This window comes from Saccopteryx leptura, chromosome 5 (genome assembly GCF_036850995.1).
Source record: "Saccopteryx leptura isolate mSacLep1 chromosome 5, mSacLep1_pri_phased_curated, whole genome shotgun sequence".
Classification (NCBI taxonomy): domain Eukaryota; kingdom Metazoa; phylum Chordata; class Mammalia; order Chiroptera; family Emballonuridae; genus Saccopteryx; species Saccopteryx leptura.
The window spans coordinates 21,402,336-21,423,290 of NC_089507.1; the positions used below are offsets into that span (position 1 = coordinate 21,402,336).

At 37.9% G+C, this 20,955-nt stretch overlaps 1 protein-coding gene across 6 annotated transcripts in view; it reads left to right on the top strand.

The window, feature by feature from the left end:
- The window catches only part of PCDH7 (protocadherin 7), a 431,933-nt gene that overhangs the window by 81,192 nt on the left and 329,786 nt on the right, over window positions 1-20,955 (top strand). The window lies entirely within an intron of this gene.

Consider the following 20,955-nt stretch of genomic DNA (forward strand, 5'->3'; position numbering starts at 1 on the left):
AGCTGTGGAAGGACTGATCTTGATGAACCTTGGGGAAGATAACATAAAAGAAGAGCCAGAGAAGTAAATGTAAAATCAGGAGAAAATTGTGTGGCGGGGGGGGGGGGGAGGGGGGGGGGAAGCAAAGATGGAAGGTGTTTCAATAAGAACGGAGTAGATATGCTATTATTAACAATATCAAAAACAATAATAAGAGCAGATATTGGTGTAACTCTTACTACGCATTAGAGTTTTCAGTACAAATTTTGCACAGATTTGGTCATTTAATTCTAATAATAAAAATTATTTTCAAGCAATAGAAATAATTTTTAACAATATTTTATTTTATTTCTTTTTATGATCTCTTTTGCCTTCTTTTTTTTGTGTGGCAGAGACAAAGAGAGTCAGAGAGAGGGACAGATAGGGACAGACAGACAGGAATGGAGAGATGAGAAACATCAGTTCTTCGTTGCGGCTCCTTAGTTGTTCGTTGATTGATTTCTCATATGTGCCTTGACGGGGGACGGGGGGAGTGGGGAGCTTCAGCAGACCGAGTGACCCCTTGCTCGAGCCAGCGACCTTGGGCTCAAGCTGGTGAGCCTTGCTCAAACCAGATGAGCCTGTGTTCAAGCTGGCGACCTCAAGGTCTAGAACCTGGGTCCTCCACATCCCAGTCTGATGCTCTATCCACTGCGCCACCGCCTGGTCAGGTGATCTCTGTTTCCTTCTTGATGCATATATTAAGTAAGACTTAGCTTTTATTTTTTAAATGTTTTTTTAAAATTTAATTACAGTTTATGTACAATATTATATTAGTTTCAGGTGTACAACCCAGTGATTAGACACTTAAATAACTTATATACTGATCACCCTGATAAATCTAGTACTTATCTGACATCATACATAATTACCAAAATATTATTGACTATATTCCTATGTTATACCTAGTATCTCTATGACTATTTTCTACCAATATTCTTTAACTACCAACACCATTCTTTAATTATCCCTACTTCTTAATCCATTCACCCTTTTCACCTTCCTACTCCGCTCCCATCCAGCAGTTGTTAAAATGTTCTCTGTATCTATGAGTCTGTGTCTGTTCTGCTTGTTTGTTTACTTTGCTTTTTAAAGTTCCACATATAAGTGAATTCATATGTCATTTGTCTCCCTCTGTCTGACTTATTTCATCCAGCACAATACTCTCTATGCCCATCCATATTGTTCCAGATATCAAGATTTTTTTCTTTTTTTTTTTTTATGCCTGAGCCTAATTCCATTGTATATATGCACTATTTCTTCTTTATAAGTTTGTCTGATGATGTATACCCAGGCTGCTTCCATATCTTGGCTTTTGTAAATAATGCTGCAATGAATATATGGATCTATATGTCTTTTAAATTTAATGTTTTGGATTTCTTTAGATAAATACCCAGAATTGGAATTGCTTGGTTCCTTCTTCATCTCTTATTATAGCCTTGCCCAGAAGATGTCAAGCTGCAAACTGAAGGTGGCTGTTGATAGTTCCAGGTTTAGCGCCATATAGCAAGAGATACAGGGCATGCGGAGGCCAGTTGTTGCTTGTTTGAGACATTTTAAGAAAGTCTGTAGCAGAAGCCGAGATGGGTAATTGTATGGAAAAGTCACTGAAAATGGATTGGGCTGAGTCTAAAGGTTGAGTTGGGCATGGTCTCAGCAAATCATCATGGCTGGGTGAAGAGTGTGAGTCAGGCTGATGGAGAATCAGATATGGCACCCACCTCCCACCTTTCTGGAGGGAGGTCTGAGCAGAGAAACAATGGCCTCTCTTAACACTTTTGTCTGGAAGAAAGCTATCCCTCCAACCTCTGCTCTGATGCCAGACAATTCAGTTTTTCTGTCCCTGGATGCATTTGAGTTGCTGCCCCAATCCTGGAGCTCAAAAAAATGAGTCCAGTTATGTCCCTGTGCAGGCCCTTTTAGAGGAGTGCCTAATCCTTGGTCCAGTATCTCAGTTGGTTAGAACATCATCCCAATACACCCAGGTTGTTTGTTCAATCCCAGTCAGAGCACAAACAAGAATCAACCAATGAATGTATAAATAAGGGAAACAACAAATCAGTGTTTTTTTTTCCTCTCTCTCTCTCTCTGTCCCTCTCTCCTTTCCTGTCTGTCTCAAATCAATAAATACATTAAAAAAAAAAAAAAAAAAAAAAGGAGTGCCTGAAACTCCAGCCGTCTTCTCTCTTACTTTCTCCATCTCTGCTGACTTTCACAGATAGAGTTATGGGGACTTCTCTTCCTGGCTCTGGACCCCTGGGTTGGGGGGGGTCTGGTGTGGGACTAGGACCCTTCGTTCCTTAGGGAGGAGCTCTGCAGCCAGAATATCCATCCTGGTTTATGACTGCCACACATGGCTGTGGGACCAGCCTGTTTCCTGCCTCTGCCCCTCCTACTCGTCTCATGGTGACTTCTTTTTTTATATCCTTAGTTATAGAACTTCCATTGCAGTTTTGAATGAGAGCCATTGTTTAGTTCAGTTGTAAGTCTGATGTGGCTGCAGGAGGAGGAGAGTAGTGTTTACTTATACCACCATTTTGACTTTAACAATATATTAAATCAAAGATAGCTTTGAGAACCAAAAACTTACATGACACTAGTGGAGAGTGAAGGAACATGCTCAGGTAAGACGGTAGAAGTAAATTCAGAGATTAGTAGGAATTGATAGACTATGTCTTTCAAACACTCATGCTGCAATGACTTAAATTCAATTATGGTAATTTATTTCATCACTGTGCTCACTATTCAGACTCCAGAGAGGTAATGTAGAAATGTCCTTTTCGGGTAACTTGTCAATCTTTTGTTAAGGAAGAGCAACACACTTTGAATAAAGTCTTATCAGAGTAAATTCAATGAGTGAAAAGTAATTTGCTCATAGGAAACCAGGGTATTTTTTTAAAGTGGCCCATGCATCCCAATTTAATGTCAGGGAGCTGAATCTTAGAGATGTTAAATACCTGACCCAAACTTAGAGAGTTAGTAAATGAATGAATTCAGATTAAAACCAAACTCCCAACATCCAAATCAAGAAAATTGGAGGGTGATAAAGGACTTCTTTATGTGACATTTTTAATAGAGTTATTAGCATGGTGTCCAGGTAAGATTACATCAGATTTTATGCAACCAGTTTTATTAGTAAAGAGCCATTGAATGCAAGGGACTTTGCCAAGAATTTTTGTAGAAAAAAAGGAAGAGGAAAGAGCAATTTGATGGCGTAAGAGGTAAGAAAGGATTATTATTTTTTTTTTAACAAAATAGGGATATTCAGGCAAGCTTGCTTGTAGGTTGAAAGAAAGTGAGAGGTTGAGCAGAAAAGAGAAAGCATGTTGATGAAACCAAGTGCTGGCAGAGGGAAGGGGAGAGGAATCAACAAGGCAGATGGACAAAAGAATAAGGATTCTTCTGATATGCAAAATGTACATAGTTTTAATGAGTGAAGATACAGATACATTTGGAGATGTAGAGGAGGGAAGTGGAAGGGTTTACATCTGATAGCTTCAAAGCTCTCCGCAGTAGGAGGTAAAGTCATGTGTTGAGATAGAGGGAGATGAAGGCAAGGGTTGGGAATCTGAGGAAGGTATGGTGGGAACTGCTGTCTGTGCAAAAGGAAGACCAGCCAAGTAAGAATGAGTAACACGCTGCTAGCAGCTCTGAGAGTTCAACTGATGTTGGAAATCGTAAATGTGTAGCAGGGTCCATCGGTGGTGGTTAGTCAGTTTTCTTGAGTAACTCTTGGCAGCTCACGAGGAGGAGGAGGGCAAACAGATGGTAGGGTTGGTTTGGGATTGGCAAGGCAGCCGTGAGAGAAGGTCAAAGGATGGAGGAATGTGTTTCGCTCGGGGGAAGTGTGTTATCAGGGAGATCAAAACTCAGAGGAGGTGGCAATCAACCCAGGAAGAATTGGAGACTGCTGGAAACAGGAAAGGCAGAGCATGGGAGAGCATCAGCCTTTGAAGCCTGGGCAGAGTTTATGTGGCCACGAATGAATGGGAGAAGGGATGAAAGAGAAGAAGAATTTCACAATTCAGGATATTATAGTAGAACGCTTCTTGTTTAGAAACAGTCCCATTTCTGTATCTATGGGTGTGGATTGCCAAAGATGAATGGCAGTGACTGTGACTGGAATACAGGGGCGGAAGAATTTGAACGGTGAATAGACAAATGAATCATCCAGTCATCTAGGATGGTGACAAGTGTTAGAAGAAAGGGAAAAAACAACAACAACAAAAAACCACAGCTGCCAAATTATTCTACTGAATTGATGAAGCACTTGTAGATGCTAAGAGTTAGAAGAGAGGTGGTTTGATTGTTTAGGCTTTATAGATATAGAGCTAAGTGAACCGAGATAATAGAACAATGTTCCACAGTTGGGAGAGGAAGTCCAAGAAAATGTTCCTCTTCCTGTTTGTGTAGTAAACTCTATGTGAATAGAACTTAAAACTCATTGCAAGCAATTCTCTGGTATGGTAACTTAATTTGTATTTAGCCTGAGATATGCACTAGTGGATACATTTTCCCCTTCTCTATTAAGTCATGTTAATTTGCATTTAAACATGTGGTAATATAACATATTAAACTCAAAATACCTAACTAACCATAAAAAAAAAAAAAACAGGTCTCTGACTTCCAGTTATAACTTCACCTTTCTTATCTCTTTCACTCAAACTTGTCAAGATATTGTCCATATGGTCATGGTCTATTTACATCTTAAAATCTCTTTAATCCACTCCTACGGGTTTTTTGTCTTTTACACTTTACTGATACATCTCTATAAAGGTCACCAGCATTTTTTGGTTAAATACAGTGGTCAATTATATCTTTTTCTCTATATCTTGACATTTGAGTGGTTGTTCACTTCCTCTCCCTGGAGCATGTTATATCAACATATTCACTAGGTTTTGTTCCTCCTATGCTGCCTTCATCTTCTTAGTCTCCTATGCTGCTTCTCCTTGTTATCTAAATCATGTAGTGCCCCAGGATTTTGTTTTCATTTGTTGCTATCCCAGCCTTCTGCCCTGGGCTCTATATTCAGTACAAGTACCTACTTGCTTTTCTAGTGGAAAAGGCAATAGTATGTAGTGGTCAGGCAGTAAGTTCTGGCATCTGATTCTCCTTGGCTCTATTTGCTGACTGTCAAGTACTAGTCATTCTGTACTTTAGTTTTCTTATCTCTAAAATGAGGATAATACAAAGAACTACTTCTTGGGATTCTTGGGAAGATTAAATAAGGAAAATAATAAATATGTAATTGTTTAAAAATATACATGAAACTGAACAAGTGCTCAATAAATGCTAGTTATTAATGTGATCACAAAAACAGAGCAAAAGCAGACTGTAAAGCCAGTAGCCACGGCCACCATCACAGCTGCCTGGCCCAGGCAGGTTTGCATTTGATTCTGACAGACAGTAATAAAACAATGGAGCCAAGAACTGGTGGGCCATTAGCTTTAATCCTAGCTCGCACCCAGTGGGTGAGAAACACACACAGTGGGAAAACAATTCCCTCTCCATTCAGGGCTCCCAAAGCCACTGACACATCCGAGTTTCCTAGAATCAAAGGTTTCTACCACACCAGCCTTATTCACCTCTGTTGGGCAGATAAAATATATTATGCTCACTTTGTTAAAGATGGCGCTGCCCACATGTAAGCTGTTGCCCAGGTGATATTAATGTGTGTTGGGGGCGGGCTGTGGGCAGGCAGGATCCTTGTAGCCTGGGGCTTGGTTTTGGGATTAAGCCTTTCCCACCCTTTTTGATGTGGGGTGGTACAATCCCATCATGCCCCAGATAAGTGACTTTGTATTAGAGACTTCCTTATCTTGTGTATTCGATTAAAGGTTTGGATTTCTACACTATAAAATAGGGGCAGAACGGGAGCTTGCTCTCTTGGTTCCTGAGATTATCATTAGAGGAGAGAGCAGAGAGCAGAGAAAGGCCATGTGGAGGAGGCCAGGAGAAGCAGCCAAGATGGTGGAGTGTTGAGTGAGAAGCCAGTTTGTGCAGTGTTTGTGCAGGGAGAAGGAAAGAGATGGGGAACAGAGGTGACTAAGTCTAGTGAGCTAGGAACCTTTGATTCTAGGAAACTCGGATAAGTCAGTGGCTTTTGTGAGCACTGAATGTGAGTGGGTTTTGGAGCCCAGTGTGTGTTTTTACTTGCCCGCTGGGTGGAAGCTAGGATTAAAGAAGATGGCCCACCAGTTTTTGGCTCCGTTGTTTCTTTACCGACTGTCCGAATCCAATGCGAACCTGCATGGGCCAGGCTGTAGTAGTGGCCGTGGCTTCTGGCTTTACAACCTCTGTTCCCCATCTCCTTCTTTCTGCACAAACTGGCTTCTCCTTCAGCGCTCTGCCATCTTGGCTGCTTCTCTCTGCAATACTAATAGCAGGAAGCGAGAGAGAGAGAGAGCTCCCAGTCTGCCCCATTTTATAGTGTAGAAATCAAAACCTTTAAGCCAATTTACAAAGAAGGAAGTCTCTGATACAAAGTCACTTGTTTGAGGCATAAATGGGACTCTTTATAAGAGTGCACCGCCCAACATCATGCAACAGTCAAGGGTGTGGAGAAAAGCTTAGTGTTGAGAAGATTTTAGAATTAAAAGGGTGAGAAAGGCTTAGTCTTAAAACTAAGCCTTTAGGCTATAATGACTTTGCTGGCTTACAGCATGTCCCCCACACCCATTGCAAACTATAAGGGAGCAAACATATATGTCATATTTACAAACTTATTTGACCGACACAGACACATTGATTTCTACCCCAAACATCTCAATTTGTTTTCATTGACCTTCCTCAGGTGAGGGAATAGTGCAGCTACATACAGACTTTGCTCAGAATGAAAGATTCAGAGATCATCTTTTGCTCTTTCCCTTAATATGCCACCCCGCTCCACCAGTCATTGCTGTTACCTTTACCTCAAAATGTTGTACCAGATCTGACCACTTTTCACCACCTCCTCGTCTAAACAGTAATCCAAATGACCACCATCTGCTGTGTCCCCGACTCTGCAAGACTCCTTCCAGGGCTTCTTCATGGAGTAAACTTTCTAATATGAATGCAGACATAGCCTTCCACTAGTTAAAACTCTCCAGGGACGACCCATTACGAGGAGAATAAAACCCAATCTTCCAAAGTGTTTTAGAAACATCCCCTGATTGGGTACCAGCCTGTCTCTGGGACCTAACCTCTTTCATTGTCAGCATTACTCACTAAACCAAAGCCACTCTGACCACCTCAACCCTCCCTCCTTTTTTTTGTCACTCAAACATGAAGAGTGCTGGTCAAATAAGTTTGTAAATAGAATATACAGGTTTGCTCGCTTACAGTTTGCATTGGGTGTGGGGGACAAGCTGTAAGCAGGCAGGGTTATTTATAGCCTAAGGCTTAATTTTAAGACTAAGCCTTTCCCACCCTAAGTGACTTTGTATCAGAGACTTCCTTGTTTGTATATTGGATTAAAGGTTTTGATTTCTACACTATAAAATGGGGCAGACCAGGAGCTTGCTCTCTCTTGGTTTCTGAGTTCAGCATTAGAGGAGAGAGCAGAGAAAGGAGAGTAGAGAAATGCAATGTGGAGGAGAGGAGAGGCAGCCAAGATGGCGGAGTGCTGAAGGAGAAGCCAGTTTGTGCAGAGTTTGTGCAGAGAGAAGGAGATGGGAAATAGAGGCAAATAAGGCTGGTGAGGTCCAAATGTTTGATCCTAGGAAACTCAGATAAGTCAGTAGCTTTGTGAGCACTAAATGAGTGGGTTTTGGAGCCCAGTGTGTTTTTACTTGACCACCAGGTGCAAGCTCGGATTAAAGCTAATGGCCTACCAGTTCTTGGCTCCGTTGTTTCATTACCGTCTGCCAGAATCAAAATGCGAACCTGCATGGGCCAGGCGGCTGTGATGGTGGCCGTGGCTACTGGCCATACAAAGAAATTTCTCCTTTTAAAGCCTTTGAACTTGTTATTCTTTCTGTTATACTTTCTCCTCTCCAGGCTTCATATGCCTGCCTTCTCATCACCATTTAAGTCTCATTTCAAATGTCGAGTCTAACAGAAATTTTCTTGACCACTTCTAATAGCAATACTCGAACTTATAGCCATTGGAACACTGATTAGGACTAGCAGTGTCAATGTCTGCCCCAAACTTAGTTTGCCAGATTGATCCCATCTACACCTGGACAAACACAAGAGTGCACTGTAGAGTTTGATTTGGTTTTCCTGCCTATTTATCAATACATTTGGGTCATTAGAGTTCTTAACTTTTTATTTTTTTGTGTACAGGTCATATAGATAACATGATTCCTGAATGATACATTGATGTCTTTTAATGCATAAGGCATTTGCAATGCTGTAAGCATCTCTAATTAACTTCTCCACATCTGAAAACATTGACATGAATAAAATAGTACCTTCTGAGATATTGGTTTCTCTTTAAGAGCTATAATTTTTGGAAAACCTAGCTATTATGCTTTTGGTATACATACAAGATATATATTATATCCTAATCATCATCTGTAAAGAAACTACTAAAATAACCTGAAGGTTATGTTTAAGCCTAGAAGAACTTTACAAGAGTCATGAATTATTATATTAATAAGGTTAATAGATCAGAAGATTTTAACCGTTTTTTCAATAGTTCTCCAAAGTGTAAGAATAAAATACAATAAAACCAAGACCTTCTCTTCCTTAAACTCACTTTCTTTTTGGGCAAAGCAAGGGAAAATATACTTCTCTTATTTCTGAAGCAAGGATACATATCTATTTGAGAGTCCATGTGGTATGGTTATATGTATCACTTAGTATCAAGACACCGACTGTGTTCATGGAAGTATGTTGATGGATTACTGTTTTCAGGTAAATATATGAGGATATCAGGTATGAATGAATTATTTTCACAGTCTTTCCACTATAAAAATAGAATAAATTTTTATGCATTAAATATAATGTTATGTTTGAAGCTCTAAATAACTCTTAATAATCATTGAAGATCTGAATGTGAAATTAAGCTCCCTGCATGTAATCTGAAACCACAAAATATTTATATATCTGCCTGAATCCTGTTTGCTTCTTAAAGATATGATGAAGCAAATGTTCTGACTAAATATTACATTCCTGGCCTAACCCAGCACATATTGTCACAGTCATCATCTATTTTTTATTTTTTAAAAAAAGAAAATTTGGTGATTAGCATCAGTCAGGCTTTCCAAATCCCAACTGATAGGAATATGAGAGAGGCTTTCTGATCCCAGGTATTTTATCAAGCCCCAAATGAGATGCTTCAATAGAGCTTACATTTTTGGAGACACTCAAGCAAGAGAGGTCTCAACACAGTTCCTTTTATTCCTGAGAGAGCAAATACATGTTTAGTCACAGCTGGCTCTCTGGGGAGCCTACACTAGCAGGGCGGTTTCTTTTCAGAGCCTACACTAGCAGGGGCGGTTTCTTTTCTTAACTGGTCCAGGAGGCAGAGGTGGGCATGTAAGCGCATTAATGTGTGTGGTGTCTGCAAAAGGTGAGTGAGATCCAAACACGTACAAAGGCTGTGGGAAGGATAGAAGAGATGCCAGTACTGACTAAATAAACATACCGAAAGGGGGTTAAACACAATGATCAGTTATTGATTTTAGGGAGAGAGTGCAATCGATAAGTTTCACATATCACAGAAAGGCCACTATAAAATGCGTTCCCTAGTCTAAACCATTCAGTCGTTTTTCTTATAGATTTTTTTTAAGATGTTTGAAGAATTTTTTAAAAACTTTTTTTCATTTTAGAGAAGGGCAGAAGGGATGGGGGAAGCATGAAGTATTAACTCCCATATGTGCCTTGACTGGGAAAGTCCAGGGTTTTGAACTGGAGACCTCTGCGTTCCAGGTCAAAGCTTTATCCATTGTGCCACCACAGGTTAAGAATAAGACGTTTGGATAATAACTGTTTTCTGCTTCTTCACTGGCAGCTGAACCCAGAAAACTTTCCCAGGGTGTCCTGATGAAAATTCCTTTTTCCTCTCTCAGTATTTCCCCCATCACGATAACTTAGTTCCTGAAAGAACAGCATTTGGTTGCTTTCCATCTGGCATCTTTCCCTTTTATTTTTACTAACACAGGCGGAGTCTAGTTTTTAATGCCGTTTCTGAATAAATTCAGCTTTCAGTTCAACACGCGCCTTCTCTGTCTTTTATATGAGCAGTCACCTCTTTTTCTATGGAAATAACGAACACAACTTTGGGCTCTAACTGGGTAGAATCAGATTAAAACAAATTGTAGAAATGCGGATTACTAATTCTTAGTAATCTTGTGTAGGCTTGAAAGTACAAATGTGTTATATGGAAAGTTCCATCTGCGCAGAAGAATTGAGTATTTTACACACAGATGATTAGAAAATTGTCAAGACATATGTTGCTTTTTACAAACGTTTTTGTATTTTTTGTTTTGCCGATGATACCTAAAATTATCGTGGAGCTAAATTATGAAAAATCTCTCAACTTCTTATAGGCCTTTATCAGTGACTAATTGATACTATTTCTAACCCACTTTAAAAGCAAATAAAGCTCCCATCTGGTAATTCTAGTAATGGTTTCTATGTTAAAATGGCTATTGGTCTTCAGAAAGAAAATACGCAATTATGAAATATTCATATTCATGTCACTATTGAAAAGCTTACAAATGTGTCTGGAAAATTAGTTTATCATTCTTTTTCTCATTCTTTATTAAGCCTATAAGCTTTTAAACAGTCAAATTAGATTAATGACATAGCTACATAATTCAAGAAAATGAAAAAAATAAAGCAATTATCTAAATAAATCAAGGCAAAAAAGAAACATTTCTAATGAATAATTTGAATAGCAGTATAGACTCCCCCAGCCCCACCCTGCCCCTTGCTGCAGCTGTCTGTGCTGCCCACTGTAGCATTTATAGGTCTGAATATCCAGGTCCTTTTCTGGAAAGGAGAGAAAGGGAAGTGTGAGTCTTGATCTTGTTATTTTGAACCTCTTTGACCTTGAGTGAAACACTGCACGTCTCTGAGACTCCATTTCTGTAATGGTCAAATGTGAGAAATTTCTCTGCCTGTCTTTAGTGACGTTATAAAGAATTAAAAAATGAAGAACGTGAAATGTTTCGTATGAGTAAATCCCCCACGGGAGGCAGAGAGAACTATCACTGTGCAGGCTTTTGAAATATGACAGTCTTTATCACCCACCAACTGAAATATTTTGTCTCAGGGGAAAAAGAATATGTAGAAATTGCTCTCGCCTTGCTTGATTCTGAGTCTTGGTCCCTTGGTGCTTCCTGAGTGAGTGTTCACTATCTTTGCATTTTCTGCTTGTCCTCGTCTGCCTTCGGTGCCCCAGCGAGCCTCTCTGCGGAGCCAGAACGGGTTGGCTTGGTTCACGTTTCATGTAACACATGCTGTGGCCCCAGCACTCTAGCATCTGCTCTGATTTCGTGATGCCGTCTCACTGCTACTTGCTTTTTTTTACATCTGGAATGCAAATTGTCTTTTCTCCTGGTGACGTATTTCATGTTCTTCAATGCACAACTCCACCTTATATGCTAGGATTGCAGGTGATTTAATTTTTTTACCTTTTTATATCCTTTACTTTCTGCAAGTTTTCTTTCATTACTTGTACAGATAAAAGTATTATTTGAAGATTTGATCAACACAAACCTGAAGTACCTCACTTACAACCTGAATCAGGGTTGGAGCCTTACTTGTATTTCCTTAGCACAAGTGTTCACCTCTCCTAACATGATCTGAGTGTAATATAATGGACTGTTGGTCTGTCTTCCTAGACTGGGATCTTCTGAATATATCATTTTTTTTAAGTCAGCTAGCTACATATATAGAGGCATATATGTGGAAAATAATAGGATAATTAATAAATAGATAATACAAGAATAAATTCTGTGTTTTGCATACTCGCAGACTGTAAACATAGTTTTGACCTACTCTGTGTATAATCTCTAAGCCATTTTACTGATGAAACTGTTCCACAAAAATGGAGAAACCCAGGGTCCATCAAAGTCATTGTGTCCCTGGATGGGGGCGAGTGGAAGTCCGAGAATGTCAGGAAAAGAGTCAAGACACCTGAGCTGGACTTGGAAATAATAGTAACATTTCACTAGGTAAAGGACAAGAATGCTATGTGGAGAGAAAGAGTAGCTGAAAATGAGGGCCAGACGTGTGAACAGATAGGGAGAGGTAATTCAGCAGGTGCACAAGACATGTCCCCACACTGAGATTTTCAGTTCACTGGACAGAGGCAAATGTATACCAAGGACAAGTTATAGAAGAGGAGATGTATGCCTTTTCCAAGGCTGGGGAATAATACTCCTGCTCCTGAAGATTTAAGGTCCCCAAGAATTAAGACTTTACACCAAATGGATTAAGTAAATAAAATTGTTTAAATAAGTCTACCATTGTAACATTTTAAATCTTCTCTTGTGTATAATATATCTGGGTGGGCATAGGGCAGGTGTTAGTATGGTTTGGAGACTATCTTTAGGCCCTAAAACTTTTATATATCAAGCTATAAATTTACTACTGTTTGCTGTATAATTTAAAAAATATTACATAGCAGTATTACTGTGCATTTTATAATTACATGTAAAATAGTGTAATCGTTTTTCCTTCATAAATTCACTCAGAAATTGGTTGTATACTGTAGTCGAAATATGAATTCTTAAATCCATTTTATAACAATGTTTACTAATAAAACAATAAATATTCCTTTCTAGAAAAATTTAACAGCCAAATTTGATAAGTGAGCCACATAACCATTTATATTGCTGAATTATATTAAATGGTTTAAAAATTTTTGGAACATAAAGTAAAACTTTATTCTAGTGTATACTTGTGTTTTCACAGTCCTGCTTTAACTAGTCTGTGAAAGGGTATGTTCTTCCCTTATTTTCTAAACCTTATTCTCCATACGATCTCTTTTTCTTTCCTCTCCCTCATATAATGAAGGGAGAACATCATTCATCCAATTGATTTTGACAGAATAACATTAAGGTTACTTACATTTTTCTTGTTATTATAAAACCCGTAGTGACTAGCAGGTAAGCTGATGAATTTAATTTTTCAGCTAAGTAAACATGCACATATTAAATTTTGTAACTGTCATAAACATAGTCAGGCCTTTAATTAAAAAATGAAGATGTAATTCTAAGCTTTATGAAGATATATTGAGCTTCTGGTGATTAACTTATTTAGGGAGATGCAGTAACTCTGAGCTTCTGGTGATTAACTTATTTAGGGAGGTGCAGTAACTCAGTCGAACTTTTTGCAAATCTATCATAATGAACATATAGGAGAATCATCAGAAAGAAAAGAGTATGCCCTTTTTGTGGAGGGTTATAGTATCACTTTTGAACATGGAAGATATCATTCCCTCTTATAAAAAAAAAGTTGTATTGTCAGATATTGTGACCTCTGTTTTTAAACATGAAGAAAAATTTAGTTTTATGTCACCCTTCCCCCCCATTTGTTGTATATTTATTTGTAACTAAATTTTTTTTATTTTTTATTTTTTTTATTTTATTTATTCATTTTTAGAGAGGACAGAGAGGGGGAGAGAGAGAGAGAGATAGAGAGGGCGAGAGAGGAGAGAGACAGAGAGAGAGAGAGAAGGGGGAGGAGCTGGAAGCATCAACTCCCATATGTGCCTTGACCAGGCAAGCCCAGGGTTTCGAACCGGCGACCTCAGCATTTCCAGGTCGATGCTTTATCCACTGTGCCACCACAGGTCAGGCCTATAACTGAATTTTTAAAGAGGAGGCAGACAAAGGTATTAATGAAATTGAACCATTAATTTTGGAATGTCACTCACAGGATGATTTTGCAAAAATTTTATTAATCTCTGGATCCTTTCAAATAAATGTATTCACACAAGAAAATAATAGAATTAATAAACATTATGCTAAAGATGGTAGGGCTCTGTATAGCACCATCCCTGTCTTCAAGAAGTTTATAGTTTGGTAAAAGAAACAGTAACACAACATAATATAACGATATTGCCCCCTATAGTGTAGAGTTAAGGCACTGAACTCACACTTAGGAAGAAAAAAGGTTGCTTCAAGGAAGTAAATTTCAACTTGGCCACAGTTTTTTTTAAATGGTATGCATAGATATACCTATGTCTGCATTTATAAAATTTTGATCATATATATATGCATATATATTACATGTTTATATAAGCATATATACTTGAATGCTTCAGTTTCTTATTACCAATTTTTACATGTAGGGAAATTTTTACTTATATTATCTGTAGGTAAAGTTTACGTATATGTGTAAATATCTATATTTACATATAGATAATATAGGTATATGCATATGTTAAACAGGTAATCTACCTATATTAAGTAAATCTATATAAAAGAAATAAAATATTATTGTAAACATGCTTTGGACTTCTATTATTATGCTTTTCTAAAGTTTTCTGTAATTTCTTACCAGACTCAGAGTAAAAATTTCATTATTCATCATATGAATTTCTATTGCTAGCTCAGTTAATTATGATTTCCTTTAGTTTATTTTACTCTTCAGTGAATTGTTTTAAAACTGTAAAATGCAGTATCAACTCTTTCATTTGTTCTTTCTTCTCTGAACATTACTGGTGGTGGTATTTTTCACTTTGTCTTGAGTTAAACAATGTCTTTGTTTTACCTAGTTAGTTTTCTCTTTCTATGAGGAAGTCCCTTTGAATTAGTAGTCTTTGTTTACTTTTTGTTCACCATTCATTTTACTATAGCTTAATAGCTGGCATAAAGACATATGCAGACAAATGTTTCAAGTCCTACTATCTTGTGAAAGATGGCTAGGGCTTAAAGTGTTGATATAAACTTTATATAATATGCCTGACCAGGTGGTGGCGCAATGGATAGAGCATCTGACTGGGACATGGAGGACCCAGGTTTGAAACCCCGAGGTCGCCAGCTGAGCACGGGCTCATCTGGTTTGAGAGAGGCTCACCAGCTTGGACCTAACATTGCTGGCTTGAGCAAGGGGTTCCTGGGTTTGCTGTAGCCCCCTGGTCAAGGCACATATGAGAAAGCAATCAATGAACAACTAAGGAACTGCAATGAAGAATTGATGTTTTTCTTCTCTCTCCCTTCCTGTCTGTCTGTCCCTCTCTCTGACTCTCTCTGTCTCTGTCACACACACACAAAAAAAACATACAAAAATATAAAAAAATGTTAAAAAATTTATATAATTTATTAACTAAATATATTCTTATGTTTAAGAATATGTTATTAGCTCCTCATATTAATTCCTAATGTAAATATATAAGGGTGGATTAAAGTTATTTTCTTATTTTTCATTATTATTATGATTTTAGAGAAAAAGAGAGATAGGAAGGGAGAGAACGAGGGAGAGGAGAAAGATGAGAAGCATCAACTTGTAGTTGGGTTACTTTACTTGTTCTGTTGATAGTTTCTCACGTGTGCCTTGACCAAAGAGCTCAAGCTGAGCCTGTGACACCTTGCTCAAACAAGTGACCTTGAGCTCAAGCCAATGACCTTGGGATCATGCTGATGACCCCATGTTCAAGCTGGCAAGCCCACGATCAAGCCATTAAGTCCGTGCTCTAGTCAGTGATCTAGGGTTTTGAACCAGGGCTCTCAGAACGTCAGGCTAATGCTCAATCCACAGTGCCAGCACCGGTCAGGCTATTTTCCATTATATTTATTAAAATAAATATGATAATTAAGACTCATGAATTGAACATCAACTTATATTACATTTAATGTGATGAGAATGAAAAAATAGTAAAAGGTTATCCATATATTAGGTGAACATGGAGACTACAGCTTTTTTTTTTAATGTATTTTTCTGAAGTGAAAAGCAGAGAGGCAAAGAGACAGACTCCTGCATGTGCCTGACTGGGATCCACCTGGCATGCCCACTAGGGGGCAATGCTCTGCCTATCTGGATCATTGCTCCATTGTAACCGGAGCCACTCTAGTGTCTGAGGCAGAGACCATAGAGCCACCCTCAGCGCCCCAGTCAACTTTGCTCCAGTGGAGCTTTGGCTGCATTAGGGGAAGAGAGAGATAGAAAGAAAAAGGAGAGGGCGAAGGGTGAAGAAGCAGATGGGCGCTTCTCCTGTGTGCCCTGGCCGAGAATCGAGCCCGGGCCTTCCACATGCCGGGCCGATGCTCTACCACAGAGCCAATCAACCAGGGTGAAACTACAGCTTTGACACAAATTAAAAAGCACAAAATAAATAGCAAAATATCAATTATAAGAAAAACAGGGCTAAATTTTGAGTGATATGATGTCTTTTTTATTTGTGAGTACAGATTATATATCTGTGTATATGTATATAAAATATAATGAAAAATAAAAAAAATATATTCAGTATCTCTTTATAGTTAAAACTTTGAGAAAAAGTATTTGAAAAATGCAAGTGTATTTATTCAATAAATTACTGACCGAATCCCTAAATTACATAAGGACACTTCTCCAGTGAGGTTGCCGGTCAGTGATTAATTTTTTTTGCAATGTTTTGGAGTTGCAATAGTTATTTTGTTTATTCTATTAAAAATTATTTTATAATTCTTTATGATAAACTCAGAAAAATATATTCAGTTACATTTCATCAAGTGATCTTTAAATGTATTTAAATATATTGTACATCTTTTAAGAAATTCAAACAATGTCAGGTTCTTTCTTGAGGTTTTATAGAATGTTGCTAGTGGTATATTTTACTTTAAGATATATTTTCAGTTCTAAAATTCTTGAAATACTTGTACCCTGCAGTGATTGACTTTGTAGAGAAACATTTAAAGAGGAATTTAAATTCAAAGGAGCAATTTGAAGCACATTTTCTTGTGTCAAGTTTTGGCACTGACCTTTTAAATATGTAAGCAGGGACTTTTTAATTATGTCGCTTTTTTTAAAATTAAATCTGCGTTGTAATTCTTCATGTAATAAGGTAAAGTTTTCACTGAGATTTATTTTACTTCTCAGACTTTGAGAGTGCAGAGCACATAATCTTATCATGAGAATTCAGAATTATTTTTGAGACATTTTTTCCATCTCTTTATTTAGGTAGTAGAAGAGAACACATTTGTTTTCCAAACAGTGACTGTATATTTGTTGAAAAATGTATACTTGTTTTTCAAGATTTCTTATGACTGATTTTTTTAAGTTAAATAATTGACCTGACATTGGTTATTATAATTACGTAGATTTTTAAGTGTATAATTCTGTCATACGACATCTATATATTGCATTAAGTGTTCAACACCCAAAGTCAAATTTTCTTCCATCACCATATCTGTGACCCTTTTTACCCTTTACAACCTACCTTCTTTCCTTCTGTTAACTACTGTACTTTCATCTGTGTCTATAAGTTATTGCTTGTTTTGTTTGTCCATTTGTTCTTTTCAGTTTTATATCCCACATAAGAGTGAAATTATATGGTTCTTGACATTTTCTGCCTGATTTATTTCTCTTAGAATGGTATTACCAAGATCCATCCATGTTGTCACAAATGGCAGCAATTGATCTTTTCTATAGCCGAGTAGTATTTCATTGTATATATGTACCACATCTTCTTTATCCAATCATCTGTCCAAGGACACTTTGGTTGTTTCCATGTCTTGACCACTGTGAATAACACTGCAGTGATCATAAGGATACATTTATCTTTACAAATAAATGTTTCCAATTTTTCGGTTAGATACCCAATAGAAGGTTGATAGGTCATATGATAACTCTTGATTTTTTTTTTTAGGAACCTCCATACTGTTTTCCATAGTGGGGTTGTCTAGTTTACATTCTCATCAACAGCAAATGAGAGATAAGTTTTATTAAGAGAATTTGAATCAGGATCTCACTGTAAAGAGTTAGAAGAGAAGGAAAAATACTAATGGATGGGGCATTCATCAGAAATAACTGGAGGAAAGGACATTTTAAAAGTTTTTCTCACCAGTTTTTTTCATTAAAAGCTTTTTGTTTCCATTCAAACATAGAAGAACCACATCAGCAGGCTTCATCATGAATGGACATAGCATTCTATTCTTATATTACTTTGCCAGAAATTCTGTGGACACACCAATGGGGTACAACTTGGCCATATCAAGACAAGCTATTGACAGTACTTATCAGTCTTAAGTTATTTGATTATTTGGCTATGCAATATGTATTTTAAGAAATTCAAAGAAAAAGAAATACTCAAGTAAGACCATGGAAGCTGTGATATAAGAGAAGAAAATGAGATTCTAGAGTTAGACATCTAAATCTGAATCGATGCCTCATATCAACTTGTTATGAGACCTGAAATAGGTCATCTACTACTTCAGCGTTACAGTTTCTTTCTTTTCATCTACCTCACAGGCTGTTGTGGGGATTCAACGAAATATGGGTTTTGAAGCTGTTATTCAGTGCTCAAAAATTTTAGATTTTTTTTGTGTTTCTGTAAACTGAGTTCTTATATTGTTTTAATATTTTAAAACTTAATTTTTAGGCCTTACTTTAATTATTAGTGGATCCTCAGACAATAGAGGCTGCATTATACATTACACATTTGGATTTCAAATTTTCCTTTTGTCTGCATGTGTCTGTCTCATAAATTTCCCTTTAAGAAAAGTAGGTAAAATAATATATGTCAGAACCCTGTATTAGGGACTTATGTAATTTGTTAAAGAATGTGCATTTTTCATCCCCATTGGCTTTTTCCTTTTAATCTGACTCTTCATATTCAGCTGGTCGGTGATTGCATTTCTCAGGATGTTGAGGACTATTGTCAAGGGGTTTTCTCTGTTTGTTTCATTTTTGTACTGGGGCACATACACTATTGTATTGTTTTATTTAATTTCCTGCCATCCCTTCTTCAAGACAGAGAGTATCTAAAGACTCTTCATTAGTCCCCCTGCTTCTAATCCTGGCCCTTAGAGCAGTCTACTTTTAAAACTGCAGTCAGAGTAACTCTGGTAAAATATAATTCAAATTACTCCTCTGTTCAGAGCTGCCGGTGATTTCCTATCTCACTTCAAATCACGGCCAGAAGCTGCAAGACCCTGCATGATCTGGACTCCCTTGCTACTCATAGGACAGCTCTGACCACATCCCTCTCACTCAGTCAGCCTTAGTCATTCTTGCCTCTTCTGTTCTTGACACAAGGCCTGGTCCACTTCCTGCCCTGAGTCTTTACATCTTCTCTGAGGTGCTTCTTCCAGACCCCCTTGTAGCTCAGCCTTTGTCTTCCTTCTGGTCATTTTAGCATAGAGGGCTTCCTGACCACCCTATTTCAAACAGCACCTTTCTCATGGATCCTAAATGCCCAATATTCTTCTTTTCCCTCAGTTACATGAATGTATGTACATATGTATGCATGTGTGTACATATGTATATATAGTGTGTGTGTGTGTATGTGTGTTTGTACGCTAAACCTATTTATTGGGCCTATTTCTCTCTTTCCATTAGAATGAAAGTTTCATGACATTAAGATTTTTTTTGTGCTTCTGTATCCACTTACATCTCACAGGACCTAGCCAAGGAGAAATTTTCATTCATATCTGTTCTATTAAATAAAGAAATTATTTCATGGTTTGAAGTCTCCATATAATCATTTTTCATATCAACTCAAGGCTCTGGATTCTGTAAAATGAACATTTTTTCCTCCCATCAAATGGAACTGGCTGGTGTTAACTCCTGATCACCAGATGATTTCTTATTGCAATAAAAGAGAGCAGCACTTTCTTCATGAAGAGAGAATGCAACCATTCCAGTTAGCATAATTAATTCCATATAAATGAATATCTAGCCAGATAACCATGGTAACCGTAAAATTTGCCCCCACAGAACTAAAAGACTAAGACTGCTATTTACTGATAAAGTCTTAAAGGAGTATCTATCTAATGCTCCTGCTTCAGACAAGTCCACTCTTCCTGGGAGACTTTGATTTAGAATCTAGAACTCTGGGTTTCCAGGGCAAGGCTGTTTCCCATAGACACAGTCTAATGATGCCAGGAAACCAGCCCTGAAGGAGTAACATGACTAACAAAGACGCATGACAAGACCTGGGAACCAAAGGACTACGGAACGGAAAGATTGCAAAACAGAGGCCAACAGTGAGAGGAATAATCTCTTCCTTTTCTCCCCTGCCGACAGTTCTAAAACATCATCTTATTGATTCTCGCTGCGATTATTCTATTTTCTAACCCTTTCCGCTTCCCGTCTCCTATTGGAAAGGGAAGGGCACATCATTCCTGTTGTCACAGGATGAGACAGGTGGGTGAGCTGTGGGCCACAGAACACAGAGCATTGAGCAGTGCTTTTCGCTGAAGATGGTGTGTTTCTTGACCTCTTTGAGGGCAGAAGAGCCATGCCTCATAAAAGATGAGGTCTTTTAGGAATTTCACATCATGCATACCAAGACTTTCAATCTAAACTGTGTCTTCTGGGGAGGAAAATCAGTATCAAGAGGATATAAAGTTGTATTGGGAAGCCGTGCCCGACTGGCTGTGCTTCTGCTTTGAAATCAGAGACGTAACTGGTTGGGCGGAGCCGGGCTGCTTTTCTAGATCGTTTAGATATGCCCTGATTTAAATGTGTTACATGAGGACTCTATTTAACCATATGTATATAGAGACTTTTTCTTTCTCTTGGGATCTGATAATGTTTGGGTGGATTGTGTGATTAATTAAGTGCAGATGGTTTTGTGCTTGCACAGAATTTTACATTGTTAGGGGGAAATTGAATAGATAAAGTAAAAATTGACTTTGTTGCCGTTTTGCTAAGGACAAGCTAAATAATTTATCCTCAGATTGTGTATTCCTGCCTTAATTCGACTGAGGTGTTATGTCATGATAGTCTCTTGAATAATTAAGTTAAAATTGGTCATGAAATCACTTGTTTGGTAAGTTTTGCTCAGATAATTTTCAATATGTTGTACTATTTTCTGACAAGGTATGGTGAATAAATCCCTATGATCAGACTTGA